The 6,649-nt window shown below is 35.9% G+C and overlaps 1 non-coding gene across 1 annotated transcript; it reads left to right on the top strand.

Moving 5' to 3' along the window:
• The first annotated feature begins 1,299 nt into the window (after nt 1-1,299).
• On the top strand, nt 1,300-1,427 carry LOC123545843 (U11 spliceosomal RNA). The gene has a single exon (XR_006685463.2). It is a non-coding gene; the product is annotated as a U11 spliceosomal RNA (small nuclear RNA).
• The last annotated feature ends 5,222 nt before the right edge of the window (nt 1,428-6,649 follow it).

Here is a 6,649-nt window from a genome sequence, read left to right as displayed (position 1 = left end):
AATAAAAGATATATCTATCTATCTCGGCTAAACCTTGTGCCCGAATCTTGAACCTGTACGACAACGGCATGTATTTATACCCTAACTTGTGTAAATGTGTACACGGCAGACGGGGTCGACGTTGTAGGAACTGTGAATAAACGTACTTACCGTACTAAAAACGTGCGGAGCGTAGTGAGAACGTATTATAAACTCTTAGAACTGTTTTGAATCGTATTACAAACTTAGTATTTTATTTTGATCGTATTCAGACGGAATAACGACGCACTAAGGATATAATGCGGTCGAGTTAAGTCTTTCTATGAACGGGTGAAACGAGCTACAAACGGATCCGGTCGGTGTGCACACGTCCCTACTTAAATTGACCCCCGATCGCATTACGTCATACCACGTCTCTAGTACGATCGAAGTACGGCGGTTCAGTTCTTAGTACGTCCATCTCGTTTTAAGTATGTTGTCAGTCCGTCTAACTGTAGGACGGAATGATCGGCAGAAATTTTTGAGTAGGCTCAAAGTTTTGGAGCACCATTCCCGTTCAACCCCGTCCGAGCCAGTCCATAAAGTTCTTAGACAGACTGTAGAACGTCGCTACTACGTCTGTTCCGTTGCCACACAGTCTGAGCTCGTTCGGCTACATTTTTTAGAACGTACTGAAAACGAGCTTGGTGTGATGGGGGTATATTATAAGGTAATTACCATAGTCGGTCAAATTATTGGGGGGCCCGGGGGCCCGGGGGCCCAGGCTGGGCCCCCTGCTTCCCCCCCCCCCCCCCCCCCCCCCCCCCCCCCCCGACCCACCACACACACACACACACACGCCTGTACGTTCTTCGTGATATATTCTTACGCATAAGAACTCAAAACTCGGGTTATTCTACGATAAACCACGCTTGGGTACTTAATATTGTCGCGATCGATGTATTAGCAGCGATCGTATTTCTGTTTATTCGAATAAAATTTATGCTAATACGAGTTTCGCAGATGCAATTTTCATACACGAGCTCCAAGTGCACATCTGACAAAGGTTATGCATCGAGAATCACGAGAATGTCACAAAAAAGAATGTTTCGCGAGACAATTTAAACACTCATATTACCTCCCTTTAATTATCTATTTATAACTAATGTACAGTATTTTATAGCATAAAGCATTTAAAATATTTTGATTTTACGTAAATTTTGATATTTATTATTATTCCTTAAGAATTTGCACTCATTTAAGTTTGTATTTTACTATTAGAAAACTGGTGTATTTTAATTTAGCTCTTGATATATATATCGCATGTACAGCAAAACTAATAAAAAGGGCCTTTGACGCAATGTCACTCAGTGTCTTCACGGACATTGGGCGGAATCACCAGCAAGAGATTTCGGAGGCATAATTTCTGTAAACTGTGGCAGCTGGTGCTCAAAAGGCCTGGCGCCCTTGTATATATATATATAAATGACATTCCAGAAAATTTACAAACCGACTGCATCGTTTGCCATTAAAAAGACCTGTAAAAATCTCGTGTGCACGCGAACGAGTTAGGCTTCCGACTACTTCATCTTTTATATTTTTTTACAATATTTTTGTAAATTTCTACTCTCACTTTAATTCCTCTTATATATCTCTGAGTATCTGTCTTGAAAAGAAATGGGACATAATTATACAAAAATTTGAAAAGCACGTTCACAACATATCATACTGAAAAAGAGGCTATTTGTTAGCAAAGAAATCTAATAATTCCGATTCTGTAAACTCGAAACAAAACAATCAGTCTAGTACCATTTCTTTTATTTTGATCAGCACTGATTAAAAAGAGTAATTAAACCTGCGAGCAAATTTAACTTCAAAATTGTCTTGCTTTTATCAAATTACCGTACATGCATTTTATAATAATCTTTATTGACTTGTTTTCTTACCAAAAGTAGGCGTATCTAAAAGTTCTTTTGTGTTCCCTTATAAAAGTAAGGTTGCATGCAATAGCGCAAAACAGAGATATTAGGAGGGAGGGTTTGCCACCAAATTAACGATAAAATATATAAGAATATTTGTTACTGCGCTACGACATGACCGCAATCTTATTGATGAAACCTTTAACAAATTACCGGAATATTTCCGAAATTGAAGTCCTAGGGGCAAATGCAAATGAATAAAAGTCAATGTTAATTCAGACGTTGGTTCTTACGGCAGTAACTTTGTAAGCTTCTTGTATTAAGACCTACAAATGTCTAGACGTTTTACATAACTTCCTTGTTTGTTCGACAGGGAGATGAAATACCCTATGGATCAAGGTTACAATTTGTGAGTTTACTACCGACATCTGCCATACATTTGTGACTCACAATGGAAAATATAAACAGTTTTTTTTTAAAAAAAGAACTAATGCAAAAGTTGACGGACTCAGGTGTTTACAAACCTAAAGTGGCCTGCTGTCCAGACATGTAACTTCCGATTGCAAATATATTTCGATAGACGCTAACGCAGCAACAGCTCAGAAATATCTTATTGATCTTTTGTTATCACAAAGGAAAGTGAGCACAAAAGATATTTTGCTTAAAGTAAAAATAAAGTAAACTGTGGTGCAATTTTCTGTCCATGACCAAATATTCAACGGTATGGGTACATCACGGTAATATGTAACAATCAATACAGACTGTGTTGAATATATACAAAATTGCCGATTACCGCTTTTGCTATTATAGCAATCTACTTATTCTGCAGAAACTTCTTCCCAATTCCCAGGCGATTTGATGTCTGCTGGTGCAAATATTTGTCCGTAAAGATACATCTGGATTCAAATTAAACAGGGCATTTCATTGGTCTGTACACAATTTCCTGTAATTGGAAGCCATTGATGTTTGGAGTAATTACATTTTATTACATTTACAAAGTCCCAAAATTGTACTTGTTGAGGATTTTGAAGCTTTGTGCAGAAGTACGCTTGTTTAACTTTAAGCTTAAGGAATTAGAATCCTGCAATGTAAACAGAATCGACTTTTTGAGTCGTTCTTCCCTATGGAATAACATATTTCGCTTGCACCAAAATTCAATTTCTAGTTGTGAAACGTCCTCTTAATTTAAATTCTGGGGAATTTCCAGCTGTGATTAGGTCTTTCTTCCGTGAAAATAATACTCATGAAATTAAGCAAAGAAACATTAGTCGGAATCAAGGTGAATATAAAATATCACATGTACAATTAATTATTTGTTTCATTTTTCTTTAATGACTTATCATACTTAAAACATGGTTTCCCAGCGAACGGCTGTAGCGGAGACAGCAGTTGACTCACAACTGATCTTATCACAAAATGAATCTTTATTCAGCTTTGTCGTTAAAAGACGTTGCATTTGCTGGTAGAAATCACAGCCTTATTTTCTTACTGTATAATGTACTTAGTAGTTTACTTGCTAGTCTAGTATTTGCTTTCATTCTTACTTTGTGTAGTTCTTCCTGGTTGACACTTTCATTTAAAAAATAAACTAATTGTATGGAGAAAGCACCACAAAACGTAACAATTAATGCATGTAACTTCAGTGTGTATGCGATCTCACACAATGGATGAAAACAGGAGCTGGCGGGTTATGTGTTTCTTTTGCCCTTGTTGTCTATTTGTTAAACTACTTCCATGTCTGTTGCTTACAAATAAATAAATCACAGTGATATACGGAGGTTAAATTCTTGGAACGTGGCTATTTATTGGACCTTTGTCCTTGATTCTGTCTCTTTTGATCAAGGTCAATCATTGATATTTTTCACATTGTTTCATAACTTAAAGCCATGTTAAAACTTCAATTAAAAGCAAATTCTAGACTGCGATAAGGCTTTATCATAAATAAACATTATATATATATTAATTATATATAGAGCAAATACATATCTCCTGGGACTGGAGACTTACACGGCTTCTGAAATTCAACTATGGCGGATATGATGTCAAACGTGACATTATTTGTTTGTTTGAACTGAAATTGATTGAGATTCACTAGGCGGGCGGTGAACTTGTTTTATCCGACCTTAAGTATTAATTATTACTTCGAAGGCAAACTAACTCAAAGGTTTCGTTGTAATGATTTACATGAACCATATTTGTATTACTGGGATCAAGAATAGCTACGAAGAAGAAAGCGTGTTGTCCCGAGGTCGAAAAATCCAGAAACGTGTGATTGTTAGGGTAAGAATACTTGATATGTGACAGACTCTAATGAATTTTGAGCCTTTTGGATTTTTTAAATAGAACGACGAAGGTCTGTGCTATTTTATGAATTAACTTACATCACAATGGGCATGCGCACGATAGATAAAAGACTCATTTTCACAGAAAAAAGGCTGACATTACTTTATTGGGGTTTAATAATACAACTGCGTATTTCTTCACATATAAAAGTCTACAATTCTTTTATCATAATGGCATATTCATAGATTGTACATAAAGTTATTTTTGTAATCGGTAATCAGTACTATAGAAATCTTGTGGTCCTGTTTTGAATACCTAATGAAAAATGACATTTCTATTTACTTAATTGGATAAATCCGTCTTTCAGATGGCACCTATATTGTTGGATATTGCTAATGTTTTTACTTTGCCTTTTGTTTATTAATAAAAAAATTCATAATGGAAATCCTGAGATTGGTAGATCTTAACATGAAAGCGCGTATATAACCAGAATAGACAGACGGTTTAGCATTCCCCTTTATCTAGGGGTAACGACACCAGTTATTAGTCTTTGCACTATCATTGCAAGTTCCTGTCATGTTTTTACTTCATAAAATGGAAACATTTTTATATGCGCACATATTTCCCCAAATAAAATGCCTTAGTTTCAATGGTTTCTGTCAGTGTGTAATGACCTTTCAGTTGACGTAAGCGGTGTTACCTGCGTAGCATTTTAAGTCTACTTGACCTGTATATAGATATGTGCTGAGCATTTGGACAATATTTTAAGAGATTATCAATGCCATCAAAATCTTTAGATCTTTAGATCCATAGGTATTGTATTCTGAGAACGTCATATACATACAAGCGTGATGATAACAAGTCATCAAAAATTCTGTCTTCTGTATTCTGAAAACTTTTAATATAAATAAACATCACCATGTCATCGAATGAATATAAAGTCTTGCGAATTAAATTGATTGTCAGGGCATGAAACATTAATGTTATTTCCATTCAAGAGATTCATTCCCTTGTGAGGAAGCTGTGATTTTTTAATGTTGTGAGAACGGAAAATAAATCACTTGTTTTGTGGTGTTTAGTTTTCAAGACGGGAATTATTCTGCATCATGAAACCTCAGAAATGTAGCTTAAAAGTCTGATGAACTAGCACTTCAACGAAAAATCAACACCGCTAGAGCTTTTTTATGTTATGTTTTATATAGTCCAACCCGTTGCGTAATTATCACTTTCATTTCATTTCAGTTTGATATTACTTTGATGGTCCGTCCAGGGGAGGTAACTAGAGTCACGGATTGGGACTATGTTTTATACAACTGGATTTTGTGTCCGCTTAGCGCAGCAAGGATATTTTTGTAACTAGTTGTGTGCGCTTTGTTGGCACTGTTGTCATAATTTGATATAATAACGTTTAAAACTATGGTTTCTTTTATAAATACCTTAATGAAGACATTTTAAGTATATGTTCTTTATACTTTTTGCAATTTGTTCATTACTTTTCCAGATTTGATATCTGTAGTTTCAAGTAAAGTGAAACCTGAATAACTTTTTTTTTCATTCAAATGCATGATACTTATCATTTAAGGAGTCCACAATTCTCTCAGAATAAACTTACATATGTATTAACTTTCTTTTAGTGTACATTTTACATATGAGTCGCGCCATGAGAAAATCAATATAGTGCGTTTGCGACCAGCATGGATCCAGACCAGCCTACGCATCCGCGCAGTTTGGTCAGGATCCATGCTGTTCGCTTTCAAAGCCTATTGCGATTAAAGAAACCGTTAGCAAACAACTATATCCTGACCAGACTGCGCGGATGCGCAGGCTGCTCTGGATCCATGCTGGTTGCAAACGCACTATACTGGTTTTCTCATGGTGCGGCTTATATGACAATGAACAAGATTTGCATTCTTCTTCTTGTACAAGTTTCATCTTTTGATGCTTCTCCCTTTTCTGATAGGCAGGGGCCAGGGCATACGTGCTGATGACAAATTAGGGCTACCTTAGTTAAACATAATAAATAAGCTAGAAATGAAAGAGTGGCCTTTGTCATCAAATGACAGTCCAAAACAAAGACCTCTAATATTTTAACGCCTTGTTTCAGTATCTTATCAAAAGAAATCATGATTCGAAGATTATGCACATAGCAAAGGATAACTAAACCAAAACATATTTAAGAAATATTAGAAACATTATAAACTGGAATGTTGCATTCGAAACCAGCATAACTACTGATACCTACCCGTAGTGTCCTGCTAAGTTAGTAATTGGAACTGAGGCACAAGATGATGTTTAAAAATAAACGATCCTATACTATCTATACTTACTTTCGTTCGTGTGGTATCATTACTGACGCAGAAGCGCATTCTAGACACTGCAGATCCAGACATTCGATTACAAATCAAAAGCAGATTTATAGCTGCTTTTATATCATGGAATGTTTCCATTGAACATTTCAAGGTAATTACTGATTTAACGAAGATCGGTGT

The sequence above is a fragment of the Mercenaria mercenaria genome, chromosome 1, assembly GCF_021730395.1.
Source record: "Mercenaria mercenaria strain notata chromosome 1, MADL_Memer_1, whole genome shotgun sequence".
Classification (NCBI taxonomy): Eukaryota; Metazoa; Mollusca; class Bivalvia; order Venerida; family Veneridae; genus Mercenaria; species Mercenaria mercenaria.
The sequence above is the reverse complement of the archived record's forward strand: the minus strand, read 5'-3'. Positions and strand labels throughout refer to the sequence as shown.